The sequence below is a fragment of the Grampus griseus genome, assembly GCF_964374135.1.
Source record: "Grampus griseus genome assembly, chromosome: 9".
NCBI lineage: Eukaryota > Metazoa > Chordata > Mammalia > Artiodactyla > Delphinidae > Grampus > Grampus griseus.
The window spans coordinates 64,467,868-64,487,454 of NC_139003.1; the positions used below are offsets into that span (position 1 = coordinate 64,467,868).

The 19,587-nt window shown below is 34.9% G+C and overlaps 1 protein-coding gene across 1 annotated transcript in view; it reads right to left on the reverse strand.

Moving 5' to 3' along the window:
- Positions 1 to 19,587, reverse strand: part of THSD7A (thrombospondin type 1 domain containing 7A) — a gene marked incomplete at its 5' end in the record, with an annotated part of 452,331 nt that overhangs the window by 259,240 nt on the left and 173,504 nt on the right. The gene's annotated exons all lie outside the window — the stretch shown is intronic.

Here is a 19,587-nt window from a genome sequence, read left to right on the forward strand (position 1 = left end):
TAATTTTAGGTAGGTAGAGAACCCTAGCTCACATTAGAAACTAGTCACAGTGAAAACCCATTACTCCTGCCTCATAACCATCAAATTCATTTCACTAACTGGCAAAGAAAACGGCTGCTTGTGAAGAACTTAGTCTCCTGCAGACTTTTCTTTTCCTGGGGCAATTAACTATTTTGTAGGATATGCTCTCTTCCCTCTCATTTTCTGTTGTTGTACATACTATGATTGAAAGAATCTATTAGTTGCATACGTGTGTGCTGACAGAAGTGTTTACTTTCTTGTAACCAAAGCTGGGAAGTGAAAAATTCATTCTATCACATTCTGCCCTTAAATTTACAAAAAAAAATTTTTTTTTCTCATCTCCACAGTGAAATAGAAAGATGGGTAAGAGAATTAAAATTTGACTAAAAGATTTTTGGAATTTTCTGCATGTTAAAGTGTTACTTTGAGTTTTATCAATTTATTCATTTCCTAAATATGAACTACTTGGCATTATGGAGCAATTTTACGGAATACTTAAGTCAATTTTACGGAATACTTAAGCAATTTTACGGAATACTTAAGCTTTAAAATGAAATGTGGGCTTTTTACCTTAGAATCCTTCTTATCATAGATTGAAACCTACTTATATTTGCATATATCATTTCTTTTTTTAAGGTAGATAATAGGATTCTCAAGACTTTAATAGACAAATAGCAATTTATGTAATAGAGATTACATTGTTTTGGAATTTTAAAGAAATGTAATAATACATGATATAATTACATGATTTTCAAAACGTGGCCCCTGGCATTTGAGGAATTATTTGATGTGGACTAGAGCCATCTTCAATAGGATGTGTGGGAAGTGGGCGACTAGCATACAGGGTCCGGCTCTAGGGTCACTCAGCCCCACCCCACTCCCTTCCTCTCTCATTGCTGCTTCTCTAAGAAAAGCTCCATTATTATTATTTATTTTTATGTATGTTGAGATAATACATAGATTTTGTCTGAGAAGAGGCTTCTGTCGCTGAAAAGTAAAAACCACTAAACTACGCCAAGAGATTCACTCTATGAATGAGGAAAACAAGTGACAAGGAGGGGAGGTGACTTGCCAAGTTCACCTTTTAAATGAATAAAAAAACCATCCTGGATTTTAGACTCCAGTTCTGACTTTTATTTTTATTATTTATCCTAGATTTCAGAGCTTGAGACTTAGATACTCCTATACAAAACAATTAATATACAAAGAATGAAATACGAAGAATGTGATTATATTTAAACATTTAATTTTAACTAGGAAGATGTTTACAACTGGAAGCTGTTAACTTCATTACAAATGGAATGATGGAGTTGTAAATAGAAAACAGATTGACTGAAAATACTGTGCTAACTAACCACAGTTGTGTGAAAATTTGGCATACCTATATCATTACTTTATGAAGTTCATGTGCATATGTAGAGAATTACAAGTGGCTTAAAATACATTCAGGGAAACAGCCTTCCCAGAGTGCTGATGTCAAAACTTTATGAGCTAAGAAAGTCAGTGAGTGTATTACATCTGTATACATGGAATACCTGATAATATTTTAATCTTATTTTTAATTTGGCAAAGAAAAATATATATTCATAAATCTGTTGATGCTGTCTTAGAGATTTCCAAATATCCAGTTTGGGAATCAGAACGTGGGACCCTTCTCAAGGGAACAGAGTAAAATGTACGAAATTTTAGTTAATTCCATAAATCTTTGCTATTTATTCATTTTCCCCTTCATACTCAAACAATAGTAATCTTTATTTCTCATCCTAAATACAGCATATAAAGATACGTTTATGTTGGACCATCAAGTTTGGAGTAAGCTATATGCCATTAAGTCTAAATTTCAAAATATAAGTGTCTTGCATTAACTCAAAGTGTAAAACCCAGGTGTAATTCAGGAGAACTTCTTGATATTTTGTTTTCCAATCTTTGATACTAATTATGAAATTAGACTGAAGAATCAGACTAGGACTATTAAGAAGTTAGTCTTTTATCGTCCAAGTAAAAACAAAAGATTTTTATAGGAAAGTTATAGATTTGGCACTTAAAAATATTTAATTGTACTCTTTAGGTAGGTTGTACTACTATTAATGGGTGTGTTTCAACTGATGAAAATTAATATTTTATTACCAAAACCTGAGTATACAAAATGTGGATTGACTTTAAGTCTGTGGGTTATTACTGAGTAAGGAAAACACACATACTAAAAAACAAACCCTCTAAAACTATGAAGCAGAACTATACAACACTAGTTAACTATTACGTTTGAAATTTACCCTAGACAAAATAAGGATGGGTGAAGATATTACTCTTATAAACCAAATTTTATCAGAAAACTCCAGCCTTTCTTATAAGTTTCCTCAAAAATAAAAGTGAATGATGGTTACTTTGAAAATGATCCATAGCTTACTAACATCAAATTAGGAAGAGATCCCTTCTTACACATTCTTAGAACGCTCCACATGTCTCTCATGTTTACCACAATTTCAATTAGTTTATTAAATAATAGTTTGCCAATATCTGTTTATCACATCAGACTGACTCAGTGGCTCCTTAAGAACAGAACTTTGCTATCTTCTGCAACATTTGGTTTGATCATGTCTTTTACATGGCTGGCTTTTGAATGAATTTCCTCAATTATTTTGTTCAGAAAAGAGCGAATTTAGTTTGCAGATTTTATTATCCAAGGCATTACGTGGTTGATATCAATGCCAACAGAAAGAAACTGAGTTCGAGAAAAATTCTACACTATTTCATATACATTGATAATGAATAAGCATTTCGAAAGTTGACTTAGATAACTAGAAAAAGCATACATTCTCTATACAAATTCAACTCAATTTCCATTCCAAAAATAATATCATAGATTCTATTAACCAGCTAGTAATAGATAACATTGTTGGGTTTATTTTATTCCAAGTATATTTACATTGAGAACCAGAAGATAAGTATCCCAAGAAAATTCTAGAGATATATAAAAATACTAGGCTAAAGGGGGAAAAGAAAAATGCATGAAGGCACCACTGAAAGTAGACATGGCAATATAATCACAATTGAACCTAAAGAAAACTCATTCACTTTGCAGGGTACCTTATCTGCTATCATAACTTTTCATTAAATCATGGGTATTGTACTTGTGTCCAATTAACAGACCTATTGAAAAATCAGATCTTCACCACTGCACACCTGATGAAGGGCTGTCTAGTTCTGTCCTCCAAGTAGTTTTAAAATAATCACATACTGAACAGAAAGAGGATCACATCTAAAGTTGCTCCTGGCAGCTAAGAATTATCAGCCCAATTAGCTACTACGTTTCAAGAAGTACAAATGTTTTAAAGTGCAATTTGAAAAGCACAATATGCAAACTCTATCAAGGAAAACATGAAGTCGTCTCCCAAGCACAGTATGAGAATATGATATTTAATTCATAGGTCTCTGCACAAATATTAAATTGCAGCCCCACATCTCATATTACTAAGAGTGGGAAATGGTGGTGTTGGAAAGGTTGTGTGTGTCTGCGTGAGCGTATGTGTGTGTGTATCAGGATGTTTGTATTTTTAACAAGAATAGAAAGAATTTCCATTGGTTTGAAACTTGCTTCCTTTATTATTCTTGTTCATGATTATATACAGAGAACTTGGAATCTAATTGTGCACAACAAAAGATAGGCACCTTTCTACTTAAGAGCTTGGTGATGTCCCTTTATGGATGGAAATGTATTCCTGCATACAGATTTGTAGGATTGTGTTCATTCAGTATCATGAAAGCACTTCTAGGGTGTAGGTTAATAAATACATGTAGAACACTTAGCTTGACAGATTTTATGTAAATTGAGAAAAATATACTGGATATCTTATTCCACTAAAAAGAAGTTAAAACAAATGACTGCATACACAAAATATTTATGTAATTGTTGGACTCACAATACAAATATTTTCACTTGGAACTGATGCAATATTATGCAAAATTGTTACAAGAACTTTAAATGAATGCTACTTGGCTTCGTTTTCCACTGACTAGTGCTTTAAATATAATTCTTAACTCAATTTCCAAAAACGTTGATAAAATAATCAATTTATTTTTATTCCCAAGAAAGATTTCATAACATGCCTATTCTCTTCACATCATTCAAAACTCTCTCTTTATGTCAGTCTACAAAAGACAGTCTTTTAAATTTAAAATTAATATGTTGCCTACCCTATTCAACACTGACTCCTTCTAAGGTTGTTTTTCTGTATGTCAAGGGCATGAGAACAATAAAAGGTTGAGTCTATACAAGGCCACATTATTGACAGGTGGCTAGCAACTGTTCCAAAGAGCCTTATAAAAGATAAACACTATAAAAGGAGCATGAGAAAATTATGCAAACTACTTTCTGTCCTTGTTTGCTATAAAACTCTCAGATGAGCCAGTTTCTTGTTGGACTAAATATGTCTGCATCCTTCAAATGAGATGATGCATTTTCCCTCCTGGATTTGCTTATGGAACAGCACGTCCTAGTTTACCATGATCAAGGAATGCACAAACAACTTAGTAGTATATTAAATTCTGTCTCATGAATGCTGCACAGTATCCTATTTTGAAATACACAAGTCACAGATTTTTTTTTAAATATCTTTATTGGAGTATAATTGCTTTACAATGTTGTGTTAGTTGCTGCTGTATAACAAAGTAAATCAGCTATACGTATACATATATACCGATATCCCCTCCCTCTTGTGCCTCCCTCCCACCTTCCCTATCCCTCCCCTCTAGGTGGTCACAAAGCACCGAGCTGATCTCCCTGTGCTATGTAGCTGCTTCCCACTAGCTATCTATTTTACATTTGGTGATGTATATATGTCCATGCCACTCTCTCACTTCGTCCCAGCTTACCCTTCCCGCTCCCTGTGCCCTCAAGTCCATTCTCTACGTCTGCGTCTTGATTCCTGTCCTGCTCCTAGGTTCTTCAGAACAATTTTTTTTTTAAGATTCCATATATATGTGTTAGCATACGGTATTTGTTTTTCTCTTTCTGACTTACTTCACCCTGTATGACAGACTCTAGGTCCATCCACCTCACTACGAATAACTAAATTTCGTTTCTTTTTATGGCTGAGTAATATTCCACTGTATGTATGTGCCACATCTTCTTTATCCGTTCATCTGTTGATGGACACTTAGGTTGCTCCCATGTCCTGGCTATTGTAAATAGAGCTGCAGTGAACACTGTGGTACATGTCTCTTTTCGAATTATGGTTTTCTCAGGGTATATGCCCAGTAGTGAGATTGCTGGGTTATATGGTAGTTCTATTTTTAGTTTTTTAAAGAACCTCCACACTGTTCTCCATAGTGGCTGTATCAATTTACATTCCCACCAGCAGTGCAGGAGGGTTCCCTTTTCTCCACACCCTGTCCAGCATTTATTGTTTGTAGATGCTTTGATGATGGCCATTCTGACCGCTGTGAGGTGATACCTCATTGTGGGTTTGATTTGCATTTCTCTAATGATAGTGATGTTGAGCATCCTTTCATGTGTTTGTTGGCAATCTGTATATCTTCTTTGGATAAATGCCTATTTAGGTCTTCTGCCCATTTTTGGATTGGGTTGTTGTTTTTTTGATATTGAGCTGCATGAGCTGCTTGTATATTTTGGAGATTAATCCTTTGTCAGTTGCTTCATTTGCAAATATTTTCTTCCATTCTGAGGGTCGTCTTTTCGTCTTGTTGGTAGTTTCCTTTGCTGTACAAAAGCTTTGAAGTTTCATTAGGTCCCATTCGTTTATTTTTGTTTTTATTTCCATTTCTCTAGGGGGTGGATCAAAAAGGATCTTGCTGTGATTTATGTCATAGAGTGTTCTGCCTATGTTTTCCTCTAAGAGTTTGATAGTGTCTGGCCTTACATTTAGGTCTTTAATCCATTTTGAGTTCATTTTTTGTGTATGGTGTTAGGAAGTGTTCTAAGTTCATTCTTTTTACGTGTAGTTGTCCAGTTTTCCCAGCACCACTTATTGAAGAGGCTGTCTTTTCTTCACTGTATATTCTTGCCTCCTTTATCAAAGATTAGGTGACCATATGTGCGTGGGTTTATCTCTGGGCTTTCTATCCTGTTCCATTGATCTATATTTCTGGTTTTGTGCCAGTACCATACACTGTCTTGATTAAGTCACAGAATTTTTTAAAAATTCTCTTCGTTTTTACTTGAGCAAATCACTGTAGGAAAAAAACCCTAGAAATTACTGCTAATTATCAGGAAAGAAAAATTTTCATAAATCCCATGAACTAAAGGTAACTAGTCTTCATATTTTGCTGTCATCCTATTAGGCAATTAAAAATATATTTAAATAAATTTAAGGTCATCCTATAAGTTGTTTTATAATTTTCTTTTTAACTACACAATATGCTATAAAAATAACTCTGTTTCAATAAATGTTGGGGGGCTCAGGTATACACACACACACACACACACACACACACACAAAGACTGACCCTACTAGACAGTTAATCTCATATGTTCTTCATGTTTGCACAATTAGATCTATACTATGGTTGAATGGCATGTTGTATCAATTTACCATGATTTATCTAATTGATATTCTATTTGTGGAAATTTAGGTCTTATAAAAAATTTTTGCCAACACTATACAGAATGTTACAATAAACATCGATTGTTATATATTGGTCAGGTAATTTAGCCAAGAGTTTTCCAACTTTTCAAGCTTTTGATACATCTGGTATTGCAAATGTGTCCACCCAAATGTACCAGTTTGCCCTCCAAACAGCCACTTTTTTCCCTGATATCTACAGACTGCTAGTTTTCCAAATTTGGGCTCCTATTGGGGGAATCTGATGTGCTTATTTCCTCAGAGGGTCCATCTTTTGACTATTTTAACTACACAGATAGTCTTTATTCCCTTAAATCCAATCCCTTGTGTACTGTGGTCTACATAAGACCTCAAACCTTCTGGAGGATTGCTAGTATCCTCCCTTTTTCCAACACTGAAAAATAAGTTTTTAAATTTTGTATTCATTTTGGTCATTTCAAAGCATTTTTGCTGTGCGTAGAAGCAAACATGTGATCTTAGATGTCTTTCTTGAAATAATCCCACAGACTGGTAAACTGAATGCCTGGCATACTGTACCATTCTATATTATACTAATTGATTTAATTATAAGTATGCACTCTCTCTAGGAGACCCCCTTGTGTAGATTTATCAACATAAAAACAATTAAATTTTGAATATTCACTGACCTAAAATGGATTAAATTTTCTTTTTAAAGGAAAAAAAAGGAGTGCTCATAACTTTTTTGACTTGAGTTTTAATTTAATTTCACTTTAATTTAAAATATAACTCTCAAATGACAAATCAGTTTGGTGGATAAGGAGAGATCACTGTGAAGTCAAGCTGAGCTTTCATCTTCAATAAGTAATTAAACTTTAATAAGAAATTATATAAGAGTATCAAATTAAATGTATAAAAATTAGAACAAGCTCTTTAAATTTGATGAGACAATGAATGATGAATCAGTGACTAGGATAGCTGATTTCACAGTTGCCAAATATAGTAATCTATTTTCAGGCCCTATCAACTTGATCTCTCTTACAAAAATTACTTAACCTCTTTAAATCTTGATTTCTCCCATATGTAAAACATAATATAATACGTACCATATCATTAACTTCCATAGTCTCATAATACTATCTGAACCGTAAGCTATGTATCAATATTATGAGGAATATTTGTGATAAAGTTGTGAAATGCTTTTTTCTCACACAAAAAGATTTCATTTTTATGTGACTTAATATTTAAACTCTGTATGCATCAGTGGTGATGTCTTTAGGCTAGACTCCATGCAAGTCTGTTGACCCATGATCTCCTTGGAAGCAGATCCTTCAGCACCAGTCAACATTCAGGTAACTGCAGGCCTGGCCAGTCTTGACCACAGCCTCATAACAGACCCTGAGTCAGAACCACCCAGCTAAGTTGCTTCCAAATTTCTGACACGTAGAAACTGAGATAATAAATTTTACTGGCTGTAATCAGCTAAATTTTGAGGTTATTCATTATGTAGCAATAGATACCTAACACAGACTATGGTCCTTGAAGACGTATGCTGCTGTAACCAAAAATTTTAAATATGGGAGTGGCATACTGGAACCAGGCAGTGGGCAGAGCTGGAAGGACAATGAGGAAAGTGTTAGTCAAAGCCAAAGGTACTTTTTAAAAAAAAGACTGTTAGAAAAAGGCTAATGGTAGCTGCCAGTAAGAACTTAAAAAGAAGTGAGATCTCCAAAGAAGACATACAGATGGCCAAGATGCACATGAAAAGATGCTCAACATCACTAATTATTAGAGAAATGAAAATCAAAACCACAATGAGGTATCACCTCACACCAGTCAGAATGGCCATCATCAAAAAATCTACAAACAATAAATGCTGGAGAGGGTGTGGAGAAAAGGGAACCCTCCTGCACTGCTGGTGGGAATGTAAATTGATACAGCCACTATGGAGAACAGTATGGAAGTTCCTTAAAAAACTAAAAATAGAACTACCATATGACCCAGAAATCCCACTACTGGGCATATATCTGGAGAAAACCATAATTCACAAAGATACATGCACCCCAATGTTCACTGCAGCACTATTCACAACAGCCAAGCCATGGAAGCAACCTAACTGTTCATCAACAAGATGAATGAAGAAGATGTGGTACATATATACAATGGAATACTACTCAGCCTTAAAAAGGAATGAAATAATGCCATTTGCAGTGACATGGATGGACCTAGAGATTGTCATACTGAGTGAAAGAAGTCAGAGAAAGAGAAATATCATATGATATCACTTATATGTGGAATCTTTAAAAAATGGTACAAATGAACTTATTTACAAAACAGAAATACAGTCACAGATGTAGACAACAAACTTATGGTTACCAAGGGGGAAGGGAAGGAGGGATAAATTGGGAGATTGGGATTGATACATACACACTAATATATATATAATAGATAACTAATAAGGACCTGTATAGCACAGGGTACTCTGCTCAAAACTCTGTAATGACCTATATGGGAAAAGAATCTAAAAAAGACTAGATATATGTATACGTATACCTGATTCACTTTGCTGTCCAGCAGAAACTAACACAACAATGAAATCAACTATACTCCCATAAAAATTAATTTAAAAAAAAGAAGTGAGGAGAATGTTACAGAAATTTGAGGAAAGGAGATTCTTATATCATGACAGAGAGTTTAAGCAATACTGTCACCTACAGTCATGTAGAGTGGAAAATACACCTTATCAACTGGGTGATCTAACTAAGATTTCCAGTCAGAGTGTTGAGGGTGCCCCTGGTTTTTTTTTTATTAGAATATCTCTAATAAATAATCCCTTCCTAGTCACCAAATCCATGTCATGTCACAAATATAGTGGACTAGTGTGATGTGCTTTTTGACAAAAGGCAGAAGTGTTAACTGTCCCCAGGGTAAGGGAGTGATTGCATCTGTTATATAGTTTCAAGTAAAAGCAAAGAGCTTTTGATCCTTTTTACTAATGACAATTGAGGAAAACACCTTTGCCAGATCAGTATCTGCATACCAAGGGTCTAACACTGTGTTGATTTGTTGTAGTTTAAATACCACATCTTTCATATCAGCTGCAATTGGGCCTAACACATGGTTAAGTTTACAGCAGCTTGCTATCATCTTCTATGATCCATCCCGTTTTGTTTTACCTTTTTTAGAAACAACACAGGTCAATTAGACAGGAATATGATGTGGACCATGTCTCCTGTATCTTCTGAATGTCTGATGTGGCACTAATTTCTGTAATTCCTCCAAGGATGTTATGTTGGACCCTAACACAAAATGCCTCACTTCCTACCTACAATTCATCTCAATCTATCATCTCCATCTATCAAAAAGTCAGCGTCTTAGTAACTCTCAGTAGTAAGCTACTGTATGTCAGCCTAGCAGGTGACATTGCAAAGCATTTATCCTCTTGCCCCTATTCCCCACTGGTCAAGAATGGTCCCATGGTCATTAACTCCCTCACAATTTCAAGCTGTACGTGAGTGAGTGCTAAGTGGATTTCTGCAGGCGTCTTGCACTACAGTGTCAGAGAAGCTCTAGGAAAGTAGACTGCTCAGCCTATGGTAAGTTGCAGTCAGTTTTCATCTACATGAACCTAGTTAAACCTGTGCAAAATTCGATGTCACAGGAGTGACTGGAGGTGGAGGTGAAGCCATGTGGATTGGAGATGGCACATAAGTGACATTTCATGCTTAGCAAATGATGGTTTTTGTTTTTTGTTTTTCCTCTAAAAATGTCAAACCAAAGTCATCTATCTTTTTATGAACAGTATACCTTCAGGACAAAATTGCTAAAGGCTGAAGATGCCTGAATTTTTATCATGTTTATTTATTCATTTAACAGACATTTAGTGTGGGCTTACAATGTGCTAGGTGCTGTGATAGGAAAGAAAATAGATATATATTGAGATAAGAAAGCACTACAAAAGGTGGAAACATCAAAAGATGGAAGAATAAACAAAATATGGTATATACATAAAGTTGAATATTATTCATCCTTAAAAAAGAATGAAATTCTGATACATGCTACAAGATGCATGAGCCTTGAAAACTTAGGCTAAGTGAGATAAGCCAGACACAAAAGGACAAATATTGTATGATCTCACTTATCTGAGGTACCTGGAATGGCCAAATTCATAGAAACAGAGGCAGAATGTTACCAGGGGCTAAAGGAAGGAGAGATGTGGGCAGAGTTTGATGTGGGCAGAGTTTCCGTTTGGGATGATGAAAATGTTCTGGAGATGGTTACTGGTAATCTGGTTGCACAACAATACGAATATACTTAGCGTCACTGAATTGTTCAATTAAAATGATAAAAAGGCAAATTTTATATTATGTACATTTTACCACAATAAAAAAAACATATAATGCTACAACAAACTTTAGCCAACAATTTTTATATTCAATCTATAATCTTATGAAACTTCGAGAATTTTCTGGATATAGCAACATGGTGCCAAGGTTCTAGGAAGTTACTGCCAAATTCAAAGCCTTGGGGAATTCTTAAATTCCTTAGGCCTAGAAGCAATTTATTTGAAACCTTCAAGCAAAAAGGGAAGAGCCAATTATAGATATAATAGACCCTCCTTGTCTTATTAAATAATGAAAAAAAGACAGCTCAGAAATGCCACCATTATCATCTTAGGTCTAGTGCCTAGCATATTAAGTACGCAGTTATTATAAATAATAGATTCCAAGTTCTTCTGATGATGTTACACTGTGAACTGCATACCTCTATAATTACAATATATTTTTAGTCAGTAATGTGAGATTATGGATATGATCTTCACAAAATGGAAAATCAAAATGAATGGAAGTAACCTTTTGACATCTGTGCTGTTTTAATAACCCAACTAAGATATATTTTATTCTTTGATTATTTAGGACATTTTTTTGCACATACTTCGGTTAATAAATATGTACATGTCTTTTACTTTTCTGTGAAGCTCATTTTAGGTATATATTACGATTTAATACTCCCCTGCATATAATAAACCACTCTAGTAAAAGAGAACCAAAATAGATTCTCCCCCTAACGTGATGTTACAATTAATAAGGCTAACACACAAAAAATGTTAATTTCTTCCTTTCACGCACTGGGGTAAGACTGCATTACAGGCAATTATTAAGGATAACAATAAATTCCGTTTTTATCTTCTTACTTCAAAGGACTACAGTTATACATTTAGGAAACTGAGAAGTATGACTTCTTTACAAGAGACTATAAAGCCTTCCTTCATGGTTACCTTAGTCAATGCCCTTATGCATCACTGTATATTTTCATAATCTCCATATAATTGATATTGCACTAAATGCTGTAATTATATAGAGTTAAAAGTAAGCAATTCAAATACCTGAAACATTTAATTTTCAACACACTAAGCGGTATGTATATGAATGTAACTGTAAATTATCTGTAAATATACTTTTTAAATACAAATGATTTTTGCTACCAAAATACTTCATCTGAAGCCAAGTTAATCTTTCCAAACTCCACGTGTCGAAGGAACTTGAGTGTACAGTTTAGGGCGGTAATTTGCAACATCAGTGACTTGGAAATGTCTACTAGAGCTTAGATTACTGTTTCCATAATGGGTAAAGTCAAGTGTAAAGCTCTTATAAAGTTAAGCATGAGCTCAAAATTATACCATGCTGTGAAAAATAATCAGTAGGTAATTTAAGATTTGAATGTATATGCTTCAGTTTCCCAGAAAGTGAATTGAAGACTATCTTAATTTTTTAGGAGGCTCTTCCCAACTTTGATAAAATATAACCCATAAACATGCACAAATTTCTTAAGAATTAGATTTTTTGATCAGTATTTTTCATGTAATAATTTTACCTTGGAAAATATGGCATATGTAAGATAGCCCCAAATTAAGTTATAAAATGTAGAGCCATAACTGGATTTGATCAATGTTGAGTATTTCTAACTCATGTCCTTTCTTAATAAAATCAGATATTCAGTTTTATCTTCAAAGAAATGTCACCAGTAAAGCAGTGCTGAAGATGCATACAGTTCTGTTAGTTGTTTTTTAATAACTGTGGACAGTATATCTTTAACGAGGGAAAGTTTCTTTTAGCCTAAAACATTAAGATCTTATTAAAAATTAGGGAGTCAGAAATAAGCATCCATTTTCTGATTTTTGTTTCTATGTACCTTTCTGTGTTTGGATATACATTTCTCCTTGATTATTAAATTTCCATGGCTGACAAATTCCATAAGTATTAAATAGCTATAATTTAAAAATCATATTATATTAAAACCAGTGTATTAGGCTAATCTATACTTTAAGGCACATCATTACTCTTTTTGAAGACACATGTAGGTGTAATATAATACTTCTTTTGCCTGATTTAAAATCACAGTAAGGATGCATTTAAAAAACATAATATATATCAACTGAAATTAACGCAGGGCATTAATACACATGGCTTCACTGAGTAATTGGTTCCAAGAGTATGACAGAGAATCAACTAAGGCAGATGGTTAAATGAGGAATAGGGGAGCTGACAGTTGCACATTCACAGAAATTGTAAAATTTAAAACTGAAGGACACCATAGTGATAAACAGTGCAAGATCTTCAGACCATCAGAAGTTAAGTGCAGCTTACAAAGTCATTATCCAAGCCTGGGTCAGAACCCAGATGTTCTGACTTCCCAGCTCACGTTCTCTGACTTCCCACTCTCACATTCTACCGTAGGAGACTTTAGTTAAGATAAAATAGCTCACACTGGAACTCTATTTCTCAAACTCTACTTAGTAAATTATCCAAGTAGCCTCTGGCTCCAAAAATAATTCACTCATTTACCATTATCTTGGAATCTGTGATTTGGAAGTGTCCACAGAGATCCTGTAATATTTATAAACTTTCTTCAATCTTTCTTAGGTTCTTTTAGCCTCAGATAGAATACCTCTGGTGACAAGAGTTCATTGTTTAGCAAAGTTGCCCATTCTGGTGACTGTCAGCTTTATTTATTAGAGATTTCTTTGCAATATTCCTATAAAATCTTCCACTCTAAGAATTCTAAACACTTCCTTATAGCTTTCCAAATATTTTAACACTCCAAACTAAATACTAATCTTCTTATTTTTTCTTATTCCTAAGAAGACTTCTGGTCTGATCATTAGGCTTGTTGCTTTCTGTGGCATTGTTAGATTGTGCAATAATACAATAGAGCAATCTGGAAACTAGTAAATAAAATGGACTAGACAGATAAATAAAACACCTGACCACGTCTTTTATCTTTTTATCTATCTTTTATTCTAATTGAGATAAAAAAGGTAATAACCTCATATCCATTTCAACACAGTGAGTCTCACCCAAGCTTCTTACGTTAACTCTGTTAACTCATCTCACACACATTCTGTCGAGATTTAGACTTTTTTGATTCATACTATGCTATGTAATGAACTTACTCACTATGGCCATTCTTTTGGTAATCGCTTGGCTAACTCAGCCCCGTAAGGACAAAGGCACATATTGAAAATCCTGTCCCTGAATATCTATTTCTTCAATGAATCCTTATCCAGAGGCCAACTCAAGGAACTAGAGGTACGTTTCACTTCTGAGCTCTTCCAGATTCCTTAATCAGCAACACTCTCTGACCCAGGTTCTTGAGGTGCCATGCATTCAGTTATCACTCCCCAAACCTTTTCTCTCAGAACACTGTAATTCCACTGCATAGTCCAGAATTGATAACTTTTAGGTTATATTTGAAGATAAATGTTTATAATATATGTTTACATGCTTTGATATAGTGTTCATATAATGCCACGAAAAATTAGGCTAATTACAAAGCAAATGCTTTACACATCTATCTGCATCAATTTAGTATTCTTTTGGTGGAAAGGAATGAGAATTATTTAAATCAAAATTACACTCATAAATTAAATTCTCATTATAGGAAGCAATTCTAGTGCTAAAAATGTTCTCAGCATTCTATACTGAATGCTCATTATTTGCTGGAGTACAAAGGTCATAGGGGCTCACAGTTCACAGATGGTCTCCGGGCTAAATAGGACACAGCAGAGGGACAGAGGAAACTTGCATTTAGATTACCTAGACTGTGTTCCTTACCGGAATTTAATCCTAATTTTTAAAAATTTTGGTTTTTTGTGGTAAGAACACTTAGCATGAGATCTACTCTCAACAAATTTTTAAGTGTACAATAAATTATTGACTATAGGTATAATGCTGTACAGCAGATCTCTAGAACTTATTGAAACTTTATGCCCATTGATTAATAGCTCCCCACTTCCCCTCCCCCAGCCTCTGGAAACCACCATTTTTACTCTCTGCTTCTATGAGTTTTACTATTTTAGATAAGTCCATTGTGTATCACATTCTCTCTTCTTTTTTTAAAAAAATTAATTAATTAATTTATTTTTGGCTGCGTTGGTTCTTTGTTGCTGCGTGCAGGCTTTCTCTAGTTGCAGCGGGCGGGGGCTACTCTTCGTTGCGGTGCGCGGGCTTCTCATTGCAGTGGCTTCTCTTTGTTGCAGAGCATGGGCTCTAAGGCACACGGGCTTCAGTAGTTGTGGCACCTGGGCTCAATAGTTGTGGCTTGCAGGCTCTAGAGCACAGGCTCAGTAGTTGTGGCGAATGGGCTTAGCTGCTCTGCAGCGTGTGGGATCTTCCCAGATCAGGGCTCAAACCCATGTCCTTGCACTGGCAGGCGGATTCTTAACCACTGCGCCACCAGGGAAGCCCTGTACCACATTTTCTTTATCCATTTATCTGTTAATGGATATTCAGTTTGTTTCCGCATCTTGGCTATTGTGACAGTGCTGCCATTCCTCCAAAGAAGATATACAAATGGCCAAGAGGTATAAGAAAAGGTGCCCAATATCACTAATCATCAGGCAAGTGCAAATAAAACCAAAATGAGATATCACCTCACACCTGTCAGGATATTATCTAAAAAACAAAAGGCAACAAATACTGATAAGGATGTGGAGAAATTGGACCACTGTTCATGGGAATGTAAACTGGTTCAGTCATTATGGAAAACAGCATAGCGGTTCCTGAAAAAAAATTAAACATAGAACTACCATATAATCCAGCAATCCCACTTTTGGGTATTTATCCAAAAGAACTGATGTTGAAGGGATATCAGCAGAATTTATTTTGTCTTTTTGAGGTATCCACTTCAGCTCTGGGCATCAATTTAGATCACCTGTTTTTCTTAACATGAGAGTTCTAACTAATTATTTAATACCTATGTCCCTGTTCATAATAATACTGTACCTTGTTAACTGAACAATTCCATTTGATTTAATAAATATTATGAATACCTAGAATTTTAAGCATCCACATCTCTTTGCTAATCCAAGGAATCAGAATTATTTCTCTCAATTACCCATGAACTTCTTGAGTTAAAAAAATACTTGAAATCAGAGGTTGGTGAAATTTTCTTTCACATTATTGAAAAGTCATTACTAGAAGATTCCAAATAGTTTTTAATGTAGAAAAACATAAATGAGCATTGTTATCTTCTTTTTAACTATTGATTATTAAAAACAAGTTCTGAGGTAGGTTCAATGTGACCCAATTGTTAAAACTGCCATGTAGTAAATTTCATATAATGTTCTTTTGGCCATATTTTGAAGAGTGGAGATGAGAAGACATACACTTTAGCAAAGTAGCCTTAATGACATACTTTAAATCATAGCTCCTTGTCATATACCACAAGGTAACACTCAATACTTTTAAATAGTAGAATGAATTTTGTGTATTCCAGTCAGAGAGGAAAAATAGGTTCACTGGAAGCCTAAAGAAGGAGGATATTATATTCCTACTGGGGAACTCAAAGCTTGATGGAAATAATGAGATCTGAGTTGGAAAGGCAGAAATGGAATCACGGGACATAAGGTTGACAGCTGCTAGTGTGGGCGTAGAGAGTGCCAGGAACAGGGGACAACATGGACAAAACCAGAAAATGAAGACTGTATAAATAAGTAAGCACGTGGAACATAGATCTGAAAAGGAAAGGGAGCTTGGGATGAGGTTGGGGAGGCACTGGAAACTTTTCTGTATGTGAATCCTAGCTTAATATATTTTATAATACCTTACTCTAAGTAAATCCTAACTTCCTTTCAACAATCTGCTTTAATTGTGCTCATTCATTCTCTTCTCACGCTATGTATGTTTAAGAGAATTTCTCACATTATCTGTGCTACATATTCTGACCTCTTGTTATAGTGTCCTATTTTGTTTACCAAGTATTTTGCATATGGAAACCTATTTCTCCAGTAAGATTTTAAACCACTCAAGGACAGGAGCTTTGACATGTTCCTTTTGTAATTCCCACTATAATGCTAGACTGCCAATGAAAATTCATATGAAAGTTCTTTCCAGAGTACATTTAAGATATAATTGGGATTGCTCCTTAGTATATACTTGGTGAGCTGTAAGAGCTATCAGAAGATGGCTGTTTCTAGGAATCCTTGAAGGAAAAGATCTGAATTAAAACAAATAGCTTGACACCCTGTATGAGTTAGCAAGAGGCTAGAAAATAGAGTAGCCTAGCTATGGAGGTCTAGGTTATAGTACACTCAGAAAGTGACAGTAATGAAAGTCAAGCACCAGATAGGATGGCCACCCTGCCAGCATCAATAGGGGACCAGCAGTCTGTGAGTTCAGCACCAAAAACTCATTAATTGCAGGGCTAATAGGTGAGAAAAATAAACCATAGCTTAAGAAAATTTGTCCCTGAAAGCTAATTCAAGCCTTAAGGACGTTAGGCAATTAAATGGTAAAGCATGACTATTTCTTTTCAAGAAAGAGCCACCCATGATTGTTGAAAATTTAACAATAAATTTAACAATATTAAATAATTAAATTAAATAATTAAATAATTAAAATTTAACAATATTTAATTTAGTAAACTTTAACACTATTAACCTTCTGGTTTCTTTTCCATTTTTTTCCTGAGGTTGTCATCAGAAGGATTCATGTTTATCATGTGTGTTTTACTTTAGAGTTGTTAGTCACTTGTTAATATGCTTGTGAAGATGACTGCAAGAAGTGATGGAATTCAAATTATTTTCCCCACATAGGCCTTCTTTCACCCTGATGGTGTTAATAGTTGACTCGTTATTTCAATGGCATTTTCTTCAATGTCACGGTGTTTCTCTCAGGATGTGTTCCATTTTCATAATTGCTATCTTCCCAAGCATTCTGGTTTCTCAATGTGACAAACACTACACCTAAGATTTGAGATTCACAGCTCTCACTGGAAATCTCCATCTCTTAGAGGGTTTTTAAACTCATTTTGCCAACGGCTGAATTTTTTATCTGTGGATAAGCCGTTTTTCAGAATTTTATGCCATAAAACAATTCCAGTCTTATGTTATTTTGATATCTTGCAGTTTTCATGACATAAGGAATTATAAAGCAGAGGCTACTGGTGAGGGAACTTTTATCTCTGACCTCTCTGTAGCTCCTAGAAAACATGGTAATTTTTGCTTGTCTTGAAAAGAAAATGAGCACACGTAAGATGCACTGGAAAGTATTTTAAGATTCTTAGCAAAACTCAGTAGAATGCTATATGCCTAAGAGGATGAGTGAAAAAAACCCAATAATTTTATCCAGTAAGGGCATATTTCTTAGGACTTAAACTGCACTTTTTGGAGGTATTTCCAAAGGACAAATATTTGACATATTTTGGGTTTTGAACTTATTCAAATTAAAAACAAACAACAACAACCGAAAACGTCTTTCATTTACCTCCAGCTCTTTTGGTTATTACCCATCTGTCACTGATTTCCTTACTGTGTAAATGACTGGTCATGAGTAACTTAGATCCCATTTATTACAGTAGCTATCCATTAGAGTAGAGCAGCTTATTAATGTGCTTAAAGACACTAGAGCAACCTATACCCACACCTGGAATTCTAAACACGCTAGCCATGCAAGTCCACTTTGGCCCACCTCTCACTGTTCTCTGCACTGAGCAGCCAGCGGGAGCTTTTCGACACGCAAATCTGTTCGTGTCACCTTGTTGCATAGAACTCTTTGATACCTTTCCTTTGCTCTTAGGTTAAACCAAAGCTTGTTAGCACCATCTAGAAATTCCACCAGGATCTGACCTGAACCTCCCTCTCCAAATTTGTCTTGTATTTTGCTCCCTCTCAACACTGTGCTTTAGCCATGTTCACTTCTACACCATTTTCCCACAAACAGATCTCCGTTACAGCACTTACTGTGCTGCAATTATTTGTTTATTTCTTTCTTCCCTACAGGTCATTACTACCTTAAAGGCAGATACTGTCTTGTTATTTTTCTATCCCCAATGCTTAGGATAATGCATATCACATATTAACTGCTGCTACGTAAATACTTGTTTAATGAATACATTTTAATGAATAAAATTTCAGATGCCTAATTAGAAAAAATTATCACTGCTGTACATTAGTGAGGACAAACCTCTCCCAATAAGCACAATACCTTAATGCAGTTAAAATATAAATTTCCACATAAGTCCTATCTAAGAACCTAGACCCTTTCTACCCAGAGTGTGATCCAGGGAACAGGAACATCAATAATGCCTGGTAGCTTATTAGAAATTCAGAATCTGCAAACCCTAGCCCAAACCTACTGAATCAGAGTCTCCATTTTTAGAAGACTCCTAGATAATTTGTATGTGTATTAAGGTTTGAAAAGTACAGATCACAAATTACTTTATACCAATTTATAAAGTCAAGGTAGAGAGGCATGTGCTCCTAGGTGTGAAGAATTAAAACGGACAAAAGTCAGGTTTTTCAATAATAATTCATAAATTCATTTATGCTTTCAACAAAGAGATAATGAGTAGCAACCATCTGTTAAGTAGTGTGCTGGCCTTGGACACACCATGATGTTTAAAAGTAATATGGCTACTGCCCTCATGAAGCGTTCCACCTATTCAGAAGATTAGCTTATATAAAGCATAAAAAAACTATCATACACTTAAAATTAGAGCAAAGGCTAAAAGAAAATTCAGCTTAATA